The sequence below is a fragment of the Cupressus sempervirens genome, chromosome 4 (assembly GCF_028749045.1).
Source record: "Cupressus sempervirens isolate cs-2001-9-10 chromosome 4, ASM2874904v1, whole genome shotgun sequence".
Lineage (NCBI taxonomy): Eukaryota > Viridiplantae > Streptophyta > Pinopsida > Cupressales > Cupressaceae > Cupressus > Cupressus sempervirens.
In genome coordinates, this window is record NC_143121.1 from 356345256 (window position 1) to 356366682 (window position 21427).

At 38.7% G+C, this 21427-nt stretch overlaps 1 pseudogene across 1 annotated transcript; it reads left to right on the top strand.

Moving 5' to 3' along the window:
* The first annotated feature begins 672 nt into the window (after nucleotides 1-672).
* Nucleotides 673-4501, top strand: LOC149561532 (pentatricopeptide repeat-containing protein At1g11290, chloroplastic pseudogene; annotated as a pseudogene). Its single transcript, XR_016363825.1, has one exon. The product of XR_016363825.1 is annotated as a pentatricopeptide repeat-containing protein At1g11290, chloroplastic pseudogene (transcript).
* Nucleotides 4502-21427: the final 16926 nt, after the last annotated feature.

Sequence of the window (21427 nt, forward strand, 5' to 3'; positions counted from 1 at the left end):
GTTTTGCAAATGGGGTTGCAAGCAAAGTGAGTTAACCATGAAGTGCACTCAAGTTGGAGTAGTACTGGAATGGGTGACCTTAGAAGAAGTCTCGTTTTTCACCTCTGCGAGCATCACCTGGATCCAATAAGTCCTAAGTGTTCCATTTATTCTCATGATAGATAAATTCATGTGTGAATCACTAATGAAACATAGATCAATAAACTTGAGTCACAAATTACATAGATAATAATATCACAAGTTTATACATGTTAAAACTCATTTTTATCTTTAAGCTTAAATTTTTTATTAAATTTTCATTAGTAGAGTTGCACTCATCATTAAAAGTCCTATAAATCAATTTAAAAATGTGTTAAGTTTCGCCATCGCTAAGAAAGAAGCAAAAGATACACATGAAACTTGTGTGAATTGCATTTATTGTTGCATCTCTGGAAGAATCCTTGCAAAGAGTATTAAGGTATTTATGCACAAAACGCTCCAATATCAAACTTTAAAACATGGGTTAATGAGTTTGAGCAGAACTGAAAGTGCGAATTCGCTATTGGATCTTTGTAACTGAATGTATTGTAATTGGCCGTAACTCAAAAGGCCTTACAACTAAGCATGTATGAAGATATCTTGATGAATCAATAAAAGTAATTCGCTCTTCCTCCTCCTTTGGTTGCTGTTCTTTGTGTTTGTTTCCATTGTGTTAACTCTTGTAGAGTGGTTTGGATAGCTGGGTGAGCCTTTGGCCCTAGTTATTCATCCTTTTGCCTGCGACTCAGAATCACAGAGTTAAATCCTAATAGCAATATCACAATTTGACTTGCTTCAGAAATTATCTCCTACTTATCACCTAATCTTTTGTAACCCTCTTTTAAAAACAGACATAAAGGCAACGGAAATTGCCAACCTAGGGTTTTCTCGCTTCTGGCAGAGTAGACTTCAATCCGTCACAGAGAAGGTGTTAGAATTTAAGGGATTAGAGCGAAATGTTAAATATTTTACGTATACAGCTCAACACTGGAAAAGAGCGGAAAAATCCGTGGAGCAATGGACGATTCAAATGGAAAACCATTGCCTCCATATATACGCAACAGTTGCAAGTGCATCAGCTCAAAATCTTTATCAAAAGGTAAGATAATTCATTCCCATATGATCAGAACTGGATTCAGAGCTGGCATATTTTTAAATAATCGGATAATTGACATGTATTCTAAATGTGTGAGCGTTGTGGATGCACAACAAGTGTTTGACAAAATGAATTTTCGAGATGTTTCTTCATGGAACAATATGATTGCGGGCTATGTGAAGAATGGGAATATTGAGGAGTTTCATGGAATGCAATGATTGCAGGGTATACTCAACATGGGTGGGAAAACGAGGCACTTACGGTCTTTGAGAAAATGCGAAGTGAAAGCGTTATGCCGAGCGAGTTCACCTTTGGCAGCATTCTTCAGGCTTGTGCTAGCTTACAATTTGTTGAACGTGGGAGGCAGATTCATGCCCATGCCTGTCAAATTTGAATTTCAGCGCGAAGTCTTTACGGCTAGTTCTGTTGTCGACATGCACTCTAAATGCAAATAAACAGGAGATGCACGAAGAATGTTTGACAAAATGCCTGAACGAAATCTGGTTTCGTGGAATGCAATGATTTCAGGATATTCCCAAAATGGTTGCAGTGAAGAAACTTTAAAGTTGTTTAGACAAATGTATTGTGCAGAGGTGAAACCTGATCGTTCTACATTTGCCTGTGTACTCAGTTTATGTGCTTGTTTAAGTGCGTTAGAACTTGGGAAGCAGGTACATAGTTATATTTGCAAATATGGACTTGAGAATAATGTATTTGTGAGTAGTGCTCTTGTTGACATTTATGCAAAATGTGGCAGTGTAGACGATGCACGCCAAGTTTTTGACCAAATGACTTTGCGAAGTACGGTATCGTGGAGTTCAATGATATTAGGCTATGCCCAAAATGGGCGTGCAAAAGATTCAATTGAAGTCTTCGAAAAAATGCTTAGATCAGGCACAAAACCAGACCAGGTAACATTTATTGGTGTCTTGACTGCATGTAGTCATGCAGGCCTTATTGAGGAAGGCTGCTTTTACTTTAATTCTATGTTTAAAGATCACAATATTACGCTAGATTTGGAGCACTATGCTTGTATGGTTTATCTTTTTGGCCGAGCTGGTTATCTGGATGAGGCGGAAGCCTTCATCAATAACATGCCATTTGAACCTGATGCAGCTATATGGGGGCATTACTGAGTGCCTGCAGGATTTATGGGAATGCGAAAATAGGTGAAAGGGCAGCGAATCACCTTTTTTAGTTGGAACCACACAATGCTGGACCTTATATACTTCTCTCTCATATGTACGCTGAAGCTGAAAGTTGGGACAATGTTGCAAAAGTGAGGAAATTGATGAAGGAGAGAGGAGTTAAAAAAGAACCAGGGTGTAGTTGGACTGAGGTCCAAAACAGAGTTCATTCATTCATGGCAGATGATCTATCGCATCCACAGGCAAATGAGATATATCAGACATTGGAGACACTGATTGGTCAGATGGAGGTTCTAGGGTATGCGTCTCCCAAAAACTCTGTACTGAGAGGCGACGACAATGAGTATGAATGGAAACATATCTACCACAGTGAGAAGCTAGCTATTGCTTTTGTGCTTAAAAATACACCTCCTGGGACACCTATTCGAGTTGTGAAGAATCTTAGAGTGTGTGATGACTGCCATGTTGTTACAAAGTTCATTTCCCAAACTGTGGGACGCGAAATTGTATTAAGGGATGTCAGTCGATTTCGTCATTTTAAAAATGGAAAGTGTTCTTGTGGGGATTACTGGTGACAGAATACTATGCAGTTAAGTAACTCTGACAAGGCAAAAAATTAGTAAAACATGATTCAGATTAGACGCTTCGTGAAGAGTTGTCATTCTATGACACTTTCTTTCAATTGTCAAATGCAGACATCAACTGTGTATATTGGATGAGCTAATTCTTCCTGCATACAAGTTTTCACATTTCAAGGAAAAGGGTAAAGATTGAAACACTATACACTTTCCCCTTGCTTATGCTGTACACGGCATGTAATTCAGAGTGCTACTTTCTTTCTACTGCTTGAGCGGGTTGTGACAATGCATATGATGACTTAGTGGAATGATCTTCATTTCTCTTACGGTCATGTTATTCTATAACCAGTTTCTTTCACAAGTATTGCTCATTCATGACTGAAGACTTTATTGTTGTTCCGTCCCGGATCAGTGTTCCCCGAAGATGTCTGTGACATCCCACCATGGAGGAAAAGAAAACAAGTAAATGATAACAAGAAATAAAATGACAGTCAATGCCAATTTAATGAAGCAGGGAGCTACGTTATGGTCTGCTGGGCAGGCATTAATGGGAGTATGGTACAAGCATGAGTATCACGTGAAGTTATGGGACTCGACAACCTTTACCAGCATTCCTCTAGGTTGCCCAATAAGGAGAGGTTTCAGAAGGTTATGGACGATTAAAAAAGGTTAAGGCTGTAGAAATTCCTGAATTTAGAGAGGAGAGGGCACCCAGACGAAGAGGGCATCAATGACCATTATCAACAGGGTAAGGGATTGCAGATTTGGAATGTGATGAATGCAGAACGAATGGTCTAGAAAGAGGAGAGCGTGGATAGAAAAAGTGGAGGAAATGCAAATGAAGGCATGAGAAAGAGAAAGAAAAACACGGCGAGAGATTGCCTAGGAGAGAAACGGTGACTTGGAAGCAGCTTTGGAGCGGGAGAAACAAAGGAAAAACCGTTAACAGAGCGAGTGGATATATAAAGGATTTGAAGGAATGCATCTAGGATTCCTCAAAGAAATGTGATATCATAGGATGCCATGATTGTAGGCTATGCACAATCCGATTTGTTGAATAGGCTAAGAAATGTTAAAGAAATGCAATTGGCGGTTGTGAACTATCAAGCCAAACTTGATGATCACTGCCCAACTTGGCTGTCTGTATTACCATGAGATCTTTGGAACGGGAAATTGACATCTCTTGAAGGAAATTGACATCTCTGGAAGCATAAAGGGTAGATTATGTTCAGTAGGCAAATGGAGATGGAGAATTGAGGCGACTGTCTTGGGAGAGAGTACAACACCAGGAGTCACAAACCAGAGAAGAAATACTAATCTATTTATTTCTTCCTTGCTCCACTATTGTCATTTTCTTCCTCTGCCAAGCTTTAGGTTGCATCATGCGGGATACTGAAGAAGTAAGAGTCTCTGAGAGGAAATGCAAGCAATCCAGCTCCAGTAAGATATAACTAACCCTCTATATTTTATGTTGTCCAATGTTTCACCACAGTATGTTTTAATAGGGGATTGTTATGATATATATTCAGGCTATTTTTTAGAGAGTTACTTTTCTTATATACATTATATGTAGAGGTGATATAATGGTATAAATTTCTTAAATGGAATTAGTAAGTTAATTTATACTTAAGGAAATTGGCATCATTGTTTTTGTGGTTCTTGATTTGGTCGCATCGCCCAAAAAACTATCAATTGGTCTTGTCTTTGTTTTGTATTCTGGCATGGTTAGTTTTTCATTTATTTATATAGAAAAATAGGACTCATTTTAAACTCAAAATATGAGGAAGAGATTGACTGAAATCCAACTGCCCAAGAATCTTATTGTGATTTATGTAGTCTTCTACGCATATAGTACTCGAGTTCTAGAGGACTAAGCTGATGGCATTCTGTACCCAAAACAAATTAAAGTATTGATATAAATCACATTTCATTCTATTAGTTAAAAAAAGATATATGAATTGCACCCTATAATCAACTAGATGTAGAAATGTGACTTCCCTAAACATGTATGAGATCAGAGCCTTAAGAGATGTTTGGATTCAAGGATGAAGTTTTATTGAGATAATATTGAGATTGTCATTGTATTTCATTCTTTGATTGCACATTTCAACAATGCTTAACTAAAAGCTTGACTTACATAGAAGATAGATTGTGATAAAATCTATTATAGGTTATTATTATTTATGGATGGCATTAGGAAGCTCGCATGTGGTGATTTTGGTTACATAAACAATCATTTTAATATTGTCATGGGTTCATAAGTACAGATGGCTAGAATGACATTTGAGTAAAGTTATAACCATCATAAAATCCACAAGACCTTGATTATAATGATTAAAGAGTTACTAAGCAACAAATGTAGTATCTTGCATAGAGCACACTATGGTTGTAATTCAAGGCTCCAATCATTCTTATTTTGGACTCTTTATTATTAGTATATGAATATAAAAACTACTAATAAGATTTTGCATCTTTGGAGAATTTAAAATCAAGTCTTGAACTATAAACTTCCAAATTTGAACTTTAAACTTGCAAATGTGCATAAGCTATCAAACAAAACTTGTAAACCTATATACCCAAATCAAGATTTTGATAATACTATAAACTTGATAACCTCACCTTCATCTTTGATACATGAATTGTATCATTTATAGTCTTGTTTTGCATTTCATATATTTGAAGATAAGGGAGACATAGGACCTTGAAATTAATTAGCCATGGCATTATAGACACTTTGTTGATGGCCATCTTTCTTTGTATGTGGAACTTAGCATATGGGGTGATAATCATCTCTAAAGACGACAACGGTATAAGATATTTGTGTAATCATCAAGTTATCATTCCATGGTTAAGAAAAGTGCCTTGAACCTTAACCTCTATCTTGAAATTAAAATGTGTGATTCTCTTAAAGAATTTCGAGTAGTCTTGACTTTGAGTGAAATGTTATTTATTTGTATGATACCATTATTTTAGAAAGAATATGAATGTAGGAGAAATTACACATTTAATAGCTATAGTATCAATGTGGCTTTTAATTCAGAAAATAAATATGAGGGTTTACATACTTGTTATATTGGAAACATTAGATGTCTTGATGCCCTCTTGTTAGAATATGAATTATTACTAAGTAATAAGAGAAATAATAATAAATTAAACAAAAAGAGATGTGAAGCATCAAAGTTTTTGCCTAAAGTATAATGCTTTTTGCTAGACCCTTAGGGCCCGTTTGGTGAGCGGAATAGGAATATGTATTCTAGAATACGTATTCCAAAAATTGTGAATTCCTTGTTTGGATGCACCAAAACCGGATTGGAATACGAAGCAAAAATGGAATACGTATTCCATTTTTGGCCCAAAAATGGGGTTTTGCAATTCCACCAAAATAGGTGGTATTGGAATACGTATTCCTATTCCATTTTATTTTATTTTAGAAAACATAAATTCTCGGGTCCGCGAATTCCCATCAAATATTGGCTGAACCAAACGGAGAACAGGAATACGTTCTATTCCAGAATACGTATTCCAGAATACATATTCCTATTCCGCTCACCAAACGGGGCCTTAATGGCTGTAGTGCTATAGGTGGAAATGGGTTTAGCATGGCAAAATCTTTAAGTTTTTGGGTATTCCATTTGCTTCTCAAACTTCCCCTGTGGAACTGTGGAATGGTGTCCTGACACAAATTGAGAAGAAATTGGACTATTGGATCACCAAACCTCTCTCCCTTGTAGATAAATTTTAGATTTGTTCTAAAGTGCTGATTGCTACACATGTATACTACTCCTCATGTTAGGCCTCTTCCAAAGCATCATACCTTAAGCTTGAATGCCTCCTAAGGGATTTCCTCTAGGCCTCTGATGCTGTGCATCACGACTTTCATAGAGTTGCTTGGGACTTTTGTTGTTTGCCCAAAGATTCTGGTGGTCTTGGACCACTTTCCACTCGCAAACAAGAGATTTCCCTCTATGCTAAGTGGGTCATTTGGGCTCTCACTAGTGATGAAGCTTGGAAAATCTTGTTGTGACATTGCATTTCTCCAAGCTTTCCAGTTAACCGACCTGCTTGGAAGGGGTTTGGCTTTCAAACCCTTCTTGTTACCACTGAACTAGTGCAGATTTAGGGCACCTTTGTTGCTAAAAGCATTTGAAAAGCTTGGGAAGCCATCAAGCCATGGCTTCATAGGGCAGGCAATGGGTTTAGAGATGGGCTCTCTATGAACATACCAAATTTGAGGTGGTCTCCCTTTTTTGTTGTTCAAGTTGTTCTATTAGCTAAAATTCAAGGAGCTAGTGCATTGCACTTATTTAGAAGGGGAATCAAGATGCCCAAAGATTTTTTTTCTAGGGTTACTATGAGCCTTCACTCATGGGGGGATTTGCAGGTTTAGTTCAAGATTATCCATCCAGATCGACAGACATTTGATCTTCTAGTTTTTGTGGTGCCTCCCCATCTATTGCACAAGCTTGGTATTCATTCATCTCACCCATGGTGGAAAGATTGGAAGCGGTATCCTACCACTCATAAGACCAGTTACAAACCCAAGTTGGGCTATCGGTGGCTAGTTCCCCACCTTCCGATGGTTGATACTCTCAACCAATGTTGGCATTTGTAGTCCTCTCACAAGACTTGGAGTCAAAAAATTTCCATAGTTTGGAAAATCGTCACGCAGCCAAAAATAGCTCACTTTGTTTGGTGTCTCATTTTCCAGGGGCTACCATTGGGCCCTCGGCTCTGACATCTGGGAGTCTCGGAGCCTAAATATCCTTTTTATGGCCAGCTGAAAAGTTTCTTGCATATTTTTTAGTTTTGTAGGCAAGCCTAGAATTATTGGCTTTGGATCCATGAGTTTTTTAAGTCTTTCCGCCCAGAGGCCTTTACATGGCATATGGTTGTGTTGGGAGATTTGCCCAGGCTTCCTTTTAAGTACTCCTAGATATGGCATGCTTTCATAACGGAGATTTTATTTACTATTTGGAAAGACCACAATGTTTTTTTATTCTCTCACAACTTTCTTGATATACATGTTGCTATGTATTCTAAAGCATGTATTTGTAATAATGTCATGATGTAAATTCAAGTACAAAACAAATTAGGTCACGCTGGAGGTTGCTCATCGGTAGGAGCTTTTAGCTCATTACGGAAACACCACTTGAACGGTTGCTCGAGTGCTACTAGATGCTTTATCCGGTGATCATACTCCTTGCGGTCGTCGGAGAGGTTGGAGTAGTTCAATGTGCCGATTGCATACTCCCAAGTCATAGCCTTATCATTGCTCTCCTAGTGGTAGTTTCAGTGGTTGCCGCCACTTAGCCTTCCCTCACGGAGGTTGGGTTCGGGTTGGTCCCCAATGGCTCCTCTTGCTGCCCTTGATGCGAGCTGGCCTTCTACTCATAGAGATCCCAAATGGGCTTTCCCTCGGCTAGATTTAGCTATCTCTTCGCTAAGGGTAGAGTGATAAAAGAAAAGAAAAGAAAATTTATTAATGTCCAATAGGAGACCACAAGTGGGTCTAAGGGACTAAGAATACAAACATGGGCCAGAAAGCAGCTAGACCACCAAACGGTGTCTAAGTACAACAAAACAAAATAGAAACAACCAAAACAAGAAGAAAAGAAAGAAGGGGGTTACAAAACTGCAAAACTAGTGGTTCATAACTATGGAAAAGTAGCCAGAACAAAAGGATAGCTAGCCATGTGCAACGAAATATGAGCCCTATGCTGGGTAGAGGTACACTATTGTTGGTTGTGCAAGTGGTCTTTGCGTGGTCTCCTTGATCTAGTGTGAGTATCTGTGGACAGGCACTAAGGCCACTTGGTTCCCCTAGGAGAGGTAACTGGGGTGAAGAAGGAAGTGATAAGCAGATGGAGAGATATAGACCTACTGGTGGACAACTCCTGTAGGGTGAAATCTCGAAGACAGAGAGCCTCTTGTAGAAAAAGACCAAGGCACCATTGGTCATCATACTTGAAAAATGAGGACAAGGACCTGCACTCTCTGAATAAGAAATGGAGCCTCCCTCTAATATCATAGTATATGTTACAATAGAATATAAAGTGTATTTCGTTCTCGATCGCATCCATGTCACAACACTAACAAATCCTCTCAACTTTGCTAGTCTGATGATCTTTCTGAATATAGAGCCGTTGAGAACCTGCTCTGAAAGAACCCAACTGGATGCATAGGGCATGGGGCCATCAACAAGAAGAGTAGTAGGGACAAACAATGATACCGTCCTAGATGTCAATAAAGTGCTCTACATAGAAGGTCGTACGAGGACAAAGACCCCCTGACAGATCGACCCAAGTCACTTGGATATACCACCTGTAGATGTCCATCCTGGTAATCTTGTTCAACTTTGACCGAGGGGGAAGGAGATGAGTGAGAGTGTCCAATGAATACTGAAAAGGGGGAAGGTGATCAATATCAATACCAATAGTGCTGAGGAGCCTAGCAACTTGAGCATACCAACAAGAAGCATGACCAGTCGGATCCAAAGTGCCAATCAAAGTTGAAGAACAGTAAACTAGGTAAAAATAATGGTATCTGCCATCAATAGAGCTCGCAAAACCCCTGAGTCTATGAAGTAATCAAACTAGATCAAATATTGTGTAGAGTCTAAAGGGATTAGCACCAAACTTAGCTAAGATAATACTGGTAGGAGTAGTCAGCTAACAACGAACGAGGCATTGTAGAAGGAGAGTCTAAACTCTCTCCACTGAAGCCCAATTGGTGGTCAGGAGGGAGGCCCCCCAGACAGTGGAACCATAAAGGATAATAGGTATAACTAGGGAATCTAAGATAGACAAACGTAGTATCCTAAAAATAGTGTTTAAAGCACTACCACTCAAGCAAGGCCAGTGGACGTAGTCCCTTATTTTCTTGTGATGTCATGGCTGGTCTCAAACTGAAACGTGGTCCTGAAAAAAAAAAGCCCAAATAGGATCTTGGTCCCTCTAAAAAAGAATCGATGATCTGAGGTTTTCAAGCTATTGAAAACCATAACTTGGGTCTTACTCAAGTTGACCACCAACTACCGAGAATCACAAAAGGAGGCCAAACCATCCAAATGTTGTTGTAACCCATTAGGTGAGGAGGATAGAAGCACCACGTCATCAGCAAAGAGAAGGGTGGACACTCGAACCTTGTAAATGTAACATCCATCCTCAAGATGTGAAATTCACCTTATAAAAGTCTCAAGCTCATCAATGTAGATGTTGAAAAGCATAGGGGAAAGAGGGTAGCCCTGCTTAACATCGATAGAAATTCGAATGAAGTTGGATAAGCCCTATGGAGTCCTAAGACATCCAACAACACTCTCATAAAGTGTCATGATGACAATGAGAAGAATCTCGAAAACTCCAATATCTTTGAGTCGCTGAAATAACGCTGCTCGGGGGACCAAATCAAAAGCTTTACGAAAGTAAACAAAGCAATAGTAGACTTTTGTAGAGTGGTGCCTAGCCTCCTCAATGATGGTCCTAAGGGTGAGAATATGGTTAGTAGTCTGAAAACACGAATTGAAGCTCCTATATAGATGGAAACATGAACAATTACACAAACTACTGCTCTTTCTTGAACTAATATTATGTTAATTTGCATAACTTTTTCAAAAAGCCAATATCTGTGCATTTGCTATTCTTTTCCTTTTCTGGATTCAAAATTCATTTTCAAATAGAATGCCAACTAGATTTGCGGGTTTCAATGGGTGAACATAATTAAGTCTTTGCTGTAGAATTTCATGAATACTTCTCTTCATTTCTATGACATGCAAAATTTTCAGAAGAGAGTGAGGTCAAAGCCAATCTATCCCATTACTAAGAAGCTTCGAGGATGCAGGTTGGTTGAAGCAACTAGTTTTCTGGTGGCAGTCCAAGCTTTGGAGTTGATCTATGAATGTATAAATCATTACAACCTAGGCACTAGACAAATTGTATTGCCAGACGACACAATATTGATCTCCATTGACAGGCAAACTATGGTGAATTGCCTATGAGTTCTAGAACAAGAGGAATTTTTAGATTTGACATTCGGAGGGGCCATTTCCGAGTTCTCCGTGAAGAAGATGATTTGGAGAAAGGAAATTATGGAATCCTGGTTCCAAAAACCACAAAGTGCCAAGAGTAAGGTTCCTAAGACTCTATTTGGGACTAATCTCAAACCTAAGATTGTCGACATCTTGGTCCTCTTACATAGATTGAAAGGTGAGGTAGAAGCTTTAAACTTTGTTGAGAAATATTTCTTTTTGGTGCAAGTCATCTACTCTGATACCCAATATATTGATTGGGCTCACGGGGTAAGCAAGTTTCTGTCCAATGCTCTTAGTGTTGCAAAATTCTACAACACATTCTACATGTCCTCCTTCCTAATTTACATGTTAGCTTCTTTACAATTATGGCCAGGCCTCCCAAGGGTGGAAAATTTTCCCGATGACGTGAAGTCTTATGAATTTTACCTATGTTTACAATTGGAAAATAGTTATACAGATTATATAAGAATTAATGATGCATTCACCATGAGAATTTATAGGGAGCTATAGGGATGTCCGAAGAGGAGATTTTAGCCTTGAAGCCATGGCAACCATTAGCCAATTTGGGAGTTAACTCAGTCAATTCTCATCCTTTTCGTATTTGCATCTTGCAACTTTTGATGGTTTCCCCTTGAAGTTGTCGAGGTATCCTAGTGATATGATTGTGCTGATTGAGATCATGTGGCAAGCAATCCAAGTGAATGTGCTGAGCGGGAGTTTGAAGAAGAAAGGGTATGATTTTCCTATGAAGGTGGGAGCTTTTAGTTGTGAGTGTCGTTTTGATGCAAAAAACATGCTGAAGGTGTTTGAAATGAAATACAAATTGAAGATATATTTAGTCTTAAGGCCCATGTTTGATCCAAATGGATATGCAAGGGAAGTGTTGCATAGTGGAAGTGTAATCAAACATATCACTACCATTGAAGACTACTGGGCTGATTGCAAGGATGAGTTTAAGAGCTGTGATCGTGCCTTCGCCAGATTGATAGTGGATCAAGTGAAGATGTATAAGGTTAATACTAATGTTGAAGGAGTAGAGGATGATGGTCAGAATATGTATAGTAACAGCTATCTGACAAAGCTAATAGATACTCCCATCAGCTCCAAACCTTACGAAGATGTAGGAGAGGATCTAGAGACAATGATGACCTGGATTATCAAGAGGACTGGGAAATGGGTCGAATGGACCACATCCAGAAGGAGTCGAAGTAAGAGAACATCTGCTCAACAATTGCCATGACCTCTTCCTCTCAAGGTGGCACATCAGGTGTAACCTTGGCTATAACTCAAAGTTCGGCTCAACCATCAAGCAAAGGTGATCAACCTCGTGACAAAAATGTTCCTTTCGCTAAAACTTGTCATCATGGCTCCCTCCCAGTGATTGGAACTCCATTAGAAGCCGAGAAGAAGAATGTGGAAGATCCTAAAGATGGTGTGACCACTCCAGTCCCCTCACCTCATAGTAGCCTAGTTCCATCTGCAAGTGCTGCACTTCTCCAGCCGAGTAGTCCTCAAGTGGAGGTAGTGGATTTAGGAGATGGAGGAAGCAGTGATAGCGAATCCACTGAATCTGACGAGGCAACAAAGAAGACTTCAAAGGCAGAGAAAGGCCAAGATTCTTCAAAGCTCGTTTCACAGGCTCCAAAGAATCCCTTCTCTTCGACTACGAAAGCAATCACTCTGGTCCAGAGAAAGATGTTTAGCATAGATTCCCTTGGAATGATCTCCAAAGTGATAAGCACACATTCATGGTTGGAGGATACTCTAGATAGGAAGAGAAAAAGGAGAGATGAAGGAGTCCCCAACAAGTATACCTTATCTCTTGCTATCCGCTCTGGATTAGCATTTAGTAAGGTTAAGAAGCAGAAGACTTTGTCCATTCTTGGACAAGATCCCAAAACATGGCACCTAACCATGGAGATAGCAAAACCTATCAAAGAGGGTAGAATCAAATATATGTTCACTAATGATTTTACCTTGCATTTGGTGGATCTTGGGGAAGCCAGACATGATACCAAAGTTGGCTTATGGAAGTCAAAAAATGAGGTAATTGAAGGACAACTAGAAAGCCTTAAATTGTCAAAGGTTAGGATGAAGGCGGAAATACAAGAACTAAATGGCTTCATCAGGCAATTAGTCACCCCATTGGCAAGCATCTTCAGAATGCCTATTGCTAGGGGTCTTACTGTTGCAAATGTTTAAGCGCTCATCTCTTAGCTCCAAGAACACAAACACTTTGGGTAGATCAGTGATGGAGTGGGAAACTCAAGATGGATGGACTTTCCATTATAGAACAAATTGGAAATGTAATATTAAGGCTGGAAATAGAGAAAGATAACATTTCAACAAATAGAGCCACCTTGGCTACAAAGAGAACTAAGAGCGAAGATTGTGTCTCTCTGTTGAAGATGATTATCCACATGAAGGTCAAAGAGGCTGTCAAGGTGAAGATCTTGCCTAAAGGGGATGAGCCTTTATTTGAGTGGCTTTAGAGCATGCAGTTCAAGTCCGAAATGATCATGATAGTAGAAGAAGGGCTTAAAGAAACTAAAGCCAAAGTGAAGAAAGATAAAGATAAAGATTATGAACTCCTGAAAGGTTTGCATATAGACTCACAAACTAGTGGGCAAGGAAGGAATCATCGGAGTAACCGTCATGCAGACAAATTTCTCCAACTTCATAAATAGTCTAATAGGGGTAACTTCCAGTCCTTAGGACAAAGTTTTCAAACTTTAAAAACTTGGCAGGTGTGTATACGTGGCCATGGAGGAAATGCAAGACCATTTGAGTGCCATCAAAGATTTGGCCAGAGAGCATTCTAAATGGCTCTTGAGATATACTAATGTACATGTTCATAGGCATGAAGAATTAATTCCAATCATCATAGCCACTAAGGCCTATAGGACAAAAGTAGAAAGGGAAAGAAAGCAAAGTGATTCATATTTTGCCCCTTTTCATATTTTGATGTAATTATTGTAATTGACAAACTAGTTCCTTGCCATTTGTCATTTTTTTGAGAAGATGAACCAATTAAACTTCCTTTGTAACGGTCATTTCAAAATCCTATATGTATTGGAATGAAAGATTAATAAAAGGTCGGCTAATTTTTGGTGTGAAATACTTGATGTCGCAGAACCAATTGAATGGTATTTTGTCTCAATTATTTTCTATTCCATTCTGTTAAGTGTTAATTGTATGTTCTCTCTTTTATTTGAGTTAAAACAAGGAACAAACATAGTTTTATTCCCCTATTTTTGAAGTAGTGAACTGAATATGACAAGCATTGTTATCATAGGTTCAAGAGTAATCTCTTAGGCGTTTTCTTTCAAGTTGATCCTTCTTTCTCTATAATTAGTTTACTACTGAATCATTTTAGTTTTAGTTAGTTTGTACTTTTGAATTGATAAGCCTTATGAATTCATAAGATGTGTGAGTTCATAACTTAATTAATCTTCTAAAACTATTCCTTGCCTAAGTTAGATCCTATTTAGGCCTGGCTTGGTTCACCTCTCTTGTTCTCGGGTTAAGAACATACCTTGTTTTAGATTTAGGAACAAACATAACTCATTGCAAATCTGCAATAGGGAGTTGTACCTAATAATTTAGAGGAAAGTTAGTCTTTTTAGAAGCAAGTTTCCAACTGTTGTAACCCGATATTGTTCATAAATTTGGGTATATAAGAGTTAGATAAAAAAGAACAATCTATTTACCAATAGAATGGAGCAGGTTGTGGAAGGACTTTAAGTTATCATCAAACCATCAATTCTGAGGACAAAAACTAGGGCGGGAGGGATGAGCAGTGAGAGTGATAGAGGAGTGAGTGAGGGAGAGGGTGGCTGACTCACAAATTGTCATGGAGATAAGATCAAACATGCTAGAGGCACAAGGCAAGTTGGTGAGGGAAGCAATTGGAAGGAGGCACCGAAGGTGGGTGAGGAAGAGTTCAGGATTGACATTGGTGAAGGAGACGGTGGTTCGAGTGGGTGAGGGTTGAGCCAAAGGGTAGAGGTGGTGGGGGTGTATGGTTGGAGAGGAAAGGGGGTTGAGCGGAGGGGCACAAAGGGTGAGACAAAAGAGGGAGTGGTAAGCAAACAGAAGGTGGGACACAGAGAAGTGACTAATGAAAGGGATGAAGGAGGTACAAACAAGGACGTTGTCAACAACACTAGCCCCACCATAATGGGACCAGTACGTGAAATGACTAGAATTAGGGAAGCAAGAGAGCCCATTAAGAACCACAAGAGAGGAAGATTCATAGAGCTATAGTAGGTGTTGGCTATACCATGTTAGAGGGCCCTCGATGTCCTCGGATGAACACTATAGATTAAAATCAGCCTTGTCAAACTCAGAAGTGCACATGGAGTCTGTTTGCCAATCATGAAAAGGGGCCTGAAGATCCCTAGTGCGAGTGTTGAAGTCCCCTAAAATGATTAAATTCCCTAGGGCAGAGAACCTGTCAATCTAGTCATGGAAATCACCATAAGGGTCCCCCTTAGAACCATGGACCACATAAGGAGAAGTAGCTAGAGGGAAATACGAAACTACAGTGAAAATACCTCTAACCAACATACCTCTAATATGGACCCACATGAACCTGGCAAGGTTGTCAGAATGCATAACTGTCGTTCTACTGTCAAGGTGGTCATGAACAACACAGGCAATCCCACTAGATCCCTTGATACCTCCAGAAGACCTAACCTCATCACAATAAGTAGATAGCCAATGAAATCTAGGAATCCTGGGAAGAGGATGAGTAAGACTCTTGTGAGTCTTTGTAAAAAGAATAATATCCGTAGTACCAATGACATCCATAAAAAGACCAGGAAGAGACCAGAGAGTACCATTACCATTCCAACAATGGACAATCAAGGAGTCCTTGCACTCCTTCCTTCCCTGAGCCTCCCATCGTCATTTAGTCTTGGGGGTTGACCCAAAAGCCCAACCAAGAGGAGTATTATTTCTGATAACTACCTTAAGGTTACAGATAACTGCCCATTTACCCTCAAAGTAGGTTGCAACTAGTGTTCGAGCATGTTTGAGTTCATTAACCTGTGCTTTAGTGAGACCTTCATCAAGGTATATTTGTGAAGGCAACAAGAAGAGTTTTCAATGGGCCCTTAGGACATGTAACCTATTTGATGTGTTGTGGAATCTGATGGAAAGTGTGGAATTGTATCCTATCCAAAAAAAAACCTGATGATGTTGTTGCCACCCCTGCTAATGGTTGGGCTCCCCCTAAGCTAACTGCCAACCCCAAGGACTTTTGGGGTTCTGATGATAAAGACCCTCCCTCAGTTGGCATTGCTCTTGCAACCTGTTGGCTTTATTTATTATGTTAATATTTTTTTTAATGAGTAGTTGTCTTATTTGACTACATGCCGAGTGAATTGCAGGGTGATCTTGTATCACACGACCCCTTTTTTTTGGATATGTATCTTTAATATTTAATTAATAGGAAATGTCTATTCATAAAAAAAAAGTATTATGACGGAAAAAAAAAAACTTTAAGAATTGAAAAAGAGAGTATACTTTTATATTACATTTTTTGTGACCTATGGAACTTGAAAAAAAAATGTATATTATGAATTGATTTTTAGCATGAGTATCTTAATGTGAAATATTAACAAGCCTAAATTTCTGGTATGCTTGATGTTTAGAATCAGTTCTCTTATACTATGCAACTAGTTTCATGGATTCCTATGAAAATTCATTAATTATTGTCCAACATTGCCTTAGTTTTTTATCTATTTGGAATTGTGAACCAAATTGTTTCCTATTGCGAATTAGTTTCATTTAAATAAATAGTCATCTACTGCATAAGTTTTTAAAGAGGAGGAAAGAATATTTCATATCTATTAGATACACACTACATCTTAAACTAAATATCTTTTAAAGCTTACTTTATAGATACATTGGAATATTTGATGAAATTTTATATTCAGTATTAGGTGCAATATTACTACATTTTATACTTTATGTGGAAGCCAAATGAACTTCACTAGAAAGATGCAAAGGTGATATTACTGTTGGTAAACAGATTTGTTCTTTCCAAATCTGACTCACAAGTGCCCTAATTTGTGAACAAATTTTGATTACAACAACTTGGAAAGTTGCTTCTTGAAGACTTACTTTCCTCTGAATTGTTAGGTACAACTCCCTATTGTGAAATTTGCAATGAATCTTGTTTATTCCTAAATCTAAACAGGGTATGTTCTTAACTAGAGAATAGGAGAGGTAAACTAAGCCAATCCTATAAGGGATTCAACTTAGGCAAGAAGTAACATTTCGAGGATTAGTTAAATCTATGAATTCACACATCTTATGAATTCATATCTAATATGCACTAAGACTAACTGATCTATCTAGAAACTAAATTGCAAGGAAAGATTATATTGAATGAAAACATCTAAAGGATCTCTTTGAGCTCATAGTGACAATTCCTATCATATTCAGCTCATTGTACTAAAACAAGGGTGATAAAACTCTGTTTATTCCTCATTTCAATCCGAGATAAAGAGAAACAACAAGCAAATAACAATTATTTAAAAATGGAATAGAAAATGATCGATACAGAATTACCATTCACTTGACTCTACAACATCAAGTACTTCACACCAAAAATTTGCCAACCTTTTTATTAATCTTTCATTATCATAAATATAGGATTTCAAGATGATTGTTACAATGGAAGTTTAATCGGTTCATCTTCTCAAAATGAAAAATGGCAAAGAGCCAATTAGCCTATTACAATGATTACATAACAAAAATGGAAATGGTAGAATATGAATCACTTTGCCTTCTTCCCCTTTTCTGCCTTTTCCCTATAGGCTTTGGCGGCAACAATGATTGGAATCAGCTCTTCATGCTTATGGACATGCACATTTGTGTACCTCAAGAGCCACTTAGAATGCTCCTAGGCCAGATCTCTAACGATGCTCAATCGGTCTTGTAGTTCTTCCATGGCCATGTGCACACATCTGCCAAGCTTCTGAAGCTCAGAAATTCTTTCCTAACGACTAGAAGTTATTCCTGTCAACTCATCTATGAAGTTCGTGAAGTTTACCTGCATGATAGTTACTCCAATTATTGCCTTCCCTTGTCCACTAAACTATGAATCAATATGCAATCCTTTTAGCAACTCATAGTCTCTATTTCCAATCTTAAAATAGCATTACCAATCTAGTCTATAACACAGAGTCCTTCCACCTTGATCTTCTCACTCCACTCTCTGTCAATTTTCCCAAAATGCTTATCTTCTTGAAGTTGAGAGATAAGTGCCTGGACGTCTACAATAGTGGGATTTCTAGTAATGGGCATCTGGAAAATGCTTGCCAATGGAGTGACCAATTGTCTAATATACCTGTTCAATTCTTGTATCTCTGCTTTCATCCGAACCTTTGACAACTTAAGACTTTCTAGTTGTCCTTCGATCACCTCGTTCGTGGACTTCCATAAGCTGACTATGGTATCGTGTTTGGCTTCCTCGAGATCTACTGAATGCATGGTGAAATCATCTATAGTCATATCCTCAATCCTTCCTTCTTTGTTAGGTTTGGCTATCTCCATTGTTAGATGCCTTGTTTCAGGGTCCTGCTCGAGGATAGACAAGGTCTTCTGTTTCTTCATCTTGGTCAATGCAGATCTAGAACGAACAACAAGGGATAAGGTATCCTTATTGGGAGCACCTTCTTCTTTCCTCTTTCTCTTCCTATCCAAAGTGTCTTCTAACCATGAATTTGTGTCCATTACCTTTGAGGCCGTCCCAAGAGAATCTATGCTAAACATTTTCCTTTCGACCGGAGTGATTGTTTTCGCAGTCGAAGAGAAAGGATTCTCTTAAGCTTGAGAGACAAGCTTTGAGGACTCTTGGCCTTTCTCTGTCTCTGCAGTCTTGTTGGCTGCTTCATCTGACCTAGTGGACTCACTATCACTACTTTCTCCATCACCTAAGTCCACAACTTGCACATGAGGGCTTCTTGGAAGGAGAAGTGCAGGGCTTGTAGATGGGACTGGACTACTAGTAGGTGAAGGAACTAGAGTAGCAGTACTATCTTTTGGCTCCTCTACTTTCTTCTCAACTTTTGGGTGGGGACCAATCACTGGAGGGGAGCCATCTTGACAAATCTTAGTCAAAGGAATGTTTTTATCTGGAGGTTGGTCACCTCCACTCACCAGTTGAACTGGTCCTTGAGTTATGGCCAAGGTCACACTTGATGTGTTAGCTTGTGAGGAAGCACGGGTAGATGCTGAAGGAGCTTGAGTGGGGCTGCTTTTACTTCGGCTTCTTTCTATAGTCCACTTGACCCACTTCCCAATCCTTTTAACAATTCGGGCCATCATAGCATCTAGATCATCCCCAACATCTTGATAGGGCTCTGAACTGATACGAGTATTTCTTCACTTTGTTAAATATGTATTACTATACATATTCTGCCCATTATCTTCAATTCCTTCAACATCAATGTTGATTTTATACATTTTTACTTGATCTACTATGAGCCTAGCGAAAGCACAGTCACAGCTCTCAAACTCATCTCTGCAATCGACCCAGTAGTCTTCAATAGTGGTGACATATTTGATCACACTACCAATCAGGAGAACATCTCTTGCATATTCGTTTGGATCAAACATAGGTCTCAAGACCTCGTACATCTCCAATCGATACTTCATTTCAAACACTTTTAACATGTTCTTTGCATCATAATGAGATTCACAGCTGAAAGCTCCCACCTTGATTGGAAACTCGTAACCTTTCTTCTTTAGACTCCCGCTCAACACATTCACTTAGATTGCTTGCCTTACGATATTGATCAGTGCAATCATATTGGTTGGATACCTCGACAACTTTAAGGGGAAACTGTCAAAAGCTGCAAGACACAAATATGAAATAGAAGAGAATTGGATGAAATAGCTTCTAAATTGACTGATAGTCGCCATTGCTTCTAGACCGAATCTCCTCTCTGGGCATCCTTGGAGCTCCCTGCAAATTCTCATTGTAAATGAATCATTAACTCTTATATATTCTACATAACTATTTTCCAGTTGCAAACATGGGTAGAATTCATAGGACTTCACATCATCAGGGAAAATTTCTACCCTCGGGAGGCCTAGCCATAATTGTAAGGAAGCTAACATGTAAATCATAAAAGAGGACATATAGAAGGTGTTGTAGAATTTTGCGGCATTGAGAGCATTGGATAGGTTTTCGCTTACCTCGTGAGCTTAGTCAATATATTGGGTATTTGAGCAGATGACTTGTACCGAAAAAAAATATTGCTCAACAAAATTTAAAGCTTCTACCTCACCTTTCAATCTGTGCAAGAGAACTATGATATCTACAATCTCGAGTTTGAGCTTAGTACCAAAAAGGGTCTTAGGGACCTTACTTTTGGTGCTCCATGGCTTTTGAAACCATGATTGCATAATCTCCTTTCTCCAGACCATCTTCTTCGCGGAAAACTTGGGTAGATAGCTCCACCAATTGTCAAATCTGAAAACTCCTCTCATTCTAGAATTCGTAGACAATTTACCACTGTTTGTCTATCAATGGAAATCAATACCGTATCATCCAACAATACAATTTTCTTGGTGTCTGGGTTGTAATGATTTATGCATTCATAGATCAATTCCAAAGCTTGGACCATCACTAGGAAACTAGCTGCCTTAACTAGCTTGCATCCTCAGAGCTTCTCAGTTATGGAGTGAATTGGCTCCAATCTCACCCTCTTCTGGAAATCTTGCATATCATAGAAACGGAGGGAAGTGTCGGTGAAATTCTGTAGTGAAGACTTGATCCCATTTAATCCATCAAAACCCACAAATCTGGTTGCTATTCTGTTCGTGGGTGAATTTCAAAATCTAGAAAAGCAAATAATGGTAAATGCACAAATGCTAGCTTTTGAAACAAAAATTGTGCAAATTAATAGACTAATAGTTTAAGTAAGAGCGATAATTTTTGTAGTTGTTCATATACCTCTATATAGAAGTTTCAATCCATCCGTTAATCTTTAGGGTTCGCGCCACACACATGAATTTAAGGAGAGGTCCGTTATATCAGTAAATGTGTATTTTCAATGGATAACTTGTTTTCCTTTCATTTTTCCATTGGCCCAATGGTAATTTTCTATCCTTCACATTTACTTTCCCATTTTCCACTAAGTTTCAAAAAATTATAAACAGAGTACTCTGTAAGGAAATATCCTCCAAATAGGATTTTGCTTAATAGATCTTTTCCACAATGGTTAGATTGTTTCCATAATCATCTCAAGATGTTTCACACACAATTTATTGGTTCCATCCGCTTACATGATTTTCTTTAAAATCCAGAAAATTGTCTTCATAAGTTGAAGACCCGATGGGGAGAAGACAATTTTCAATTCTTTGCCTAGGGTTGCCTTTTAACTTTTCTTATTGACTTATTCCTTCCTTTGGGTTCAGAGATGTCCAAAAGATGTGCAAAACTTCATTAGGGACCCACCTTTCGTTTCCTTTCCTTTAGAATTGCCTTTTGCGGAAAACAGGCTTCATGGGTTGAAAATCCGCCTAGGAGAAGTCAATTTCT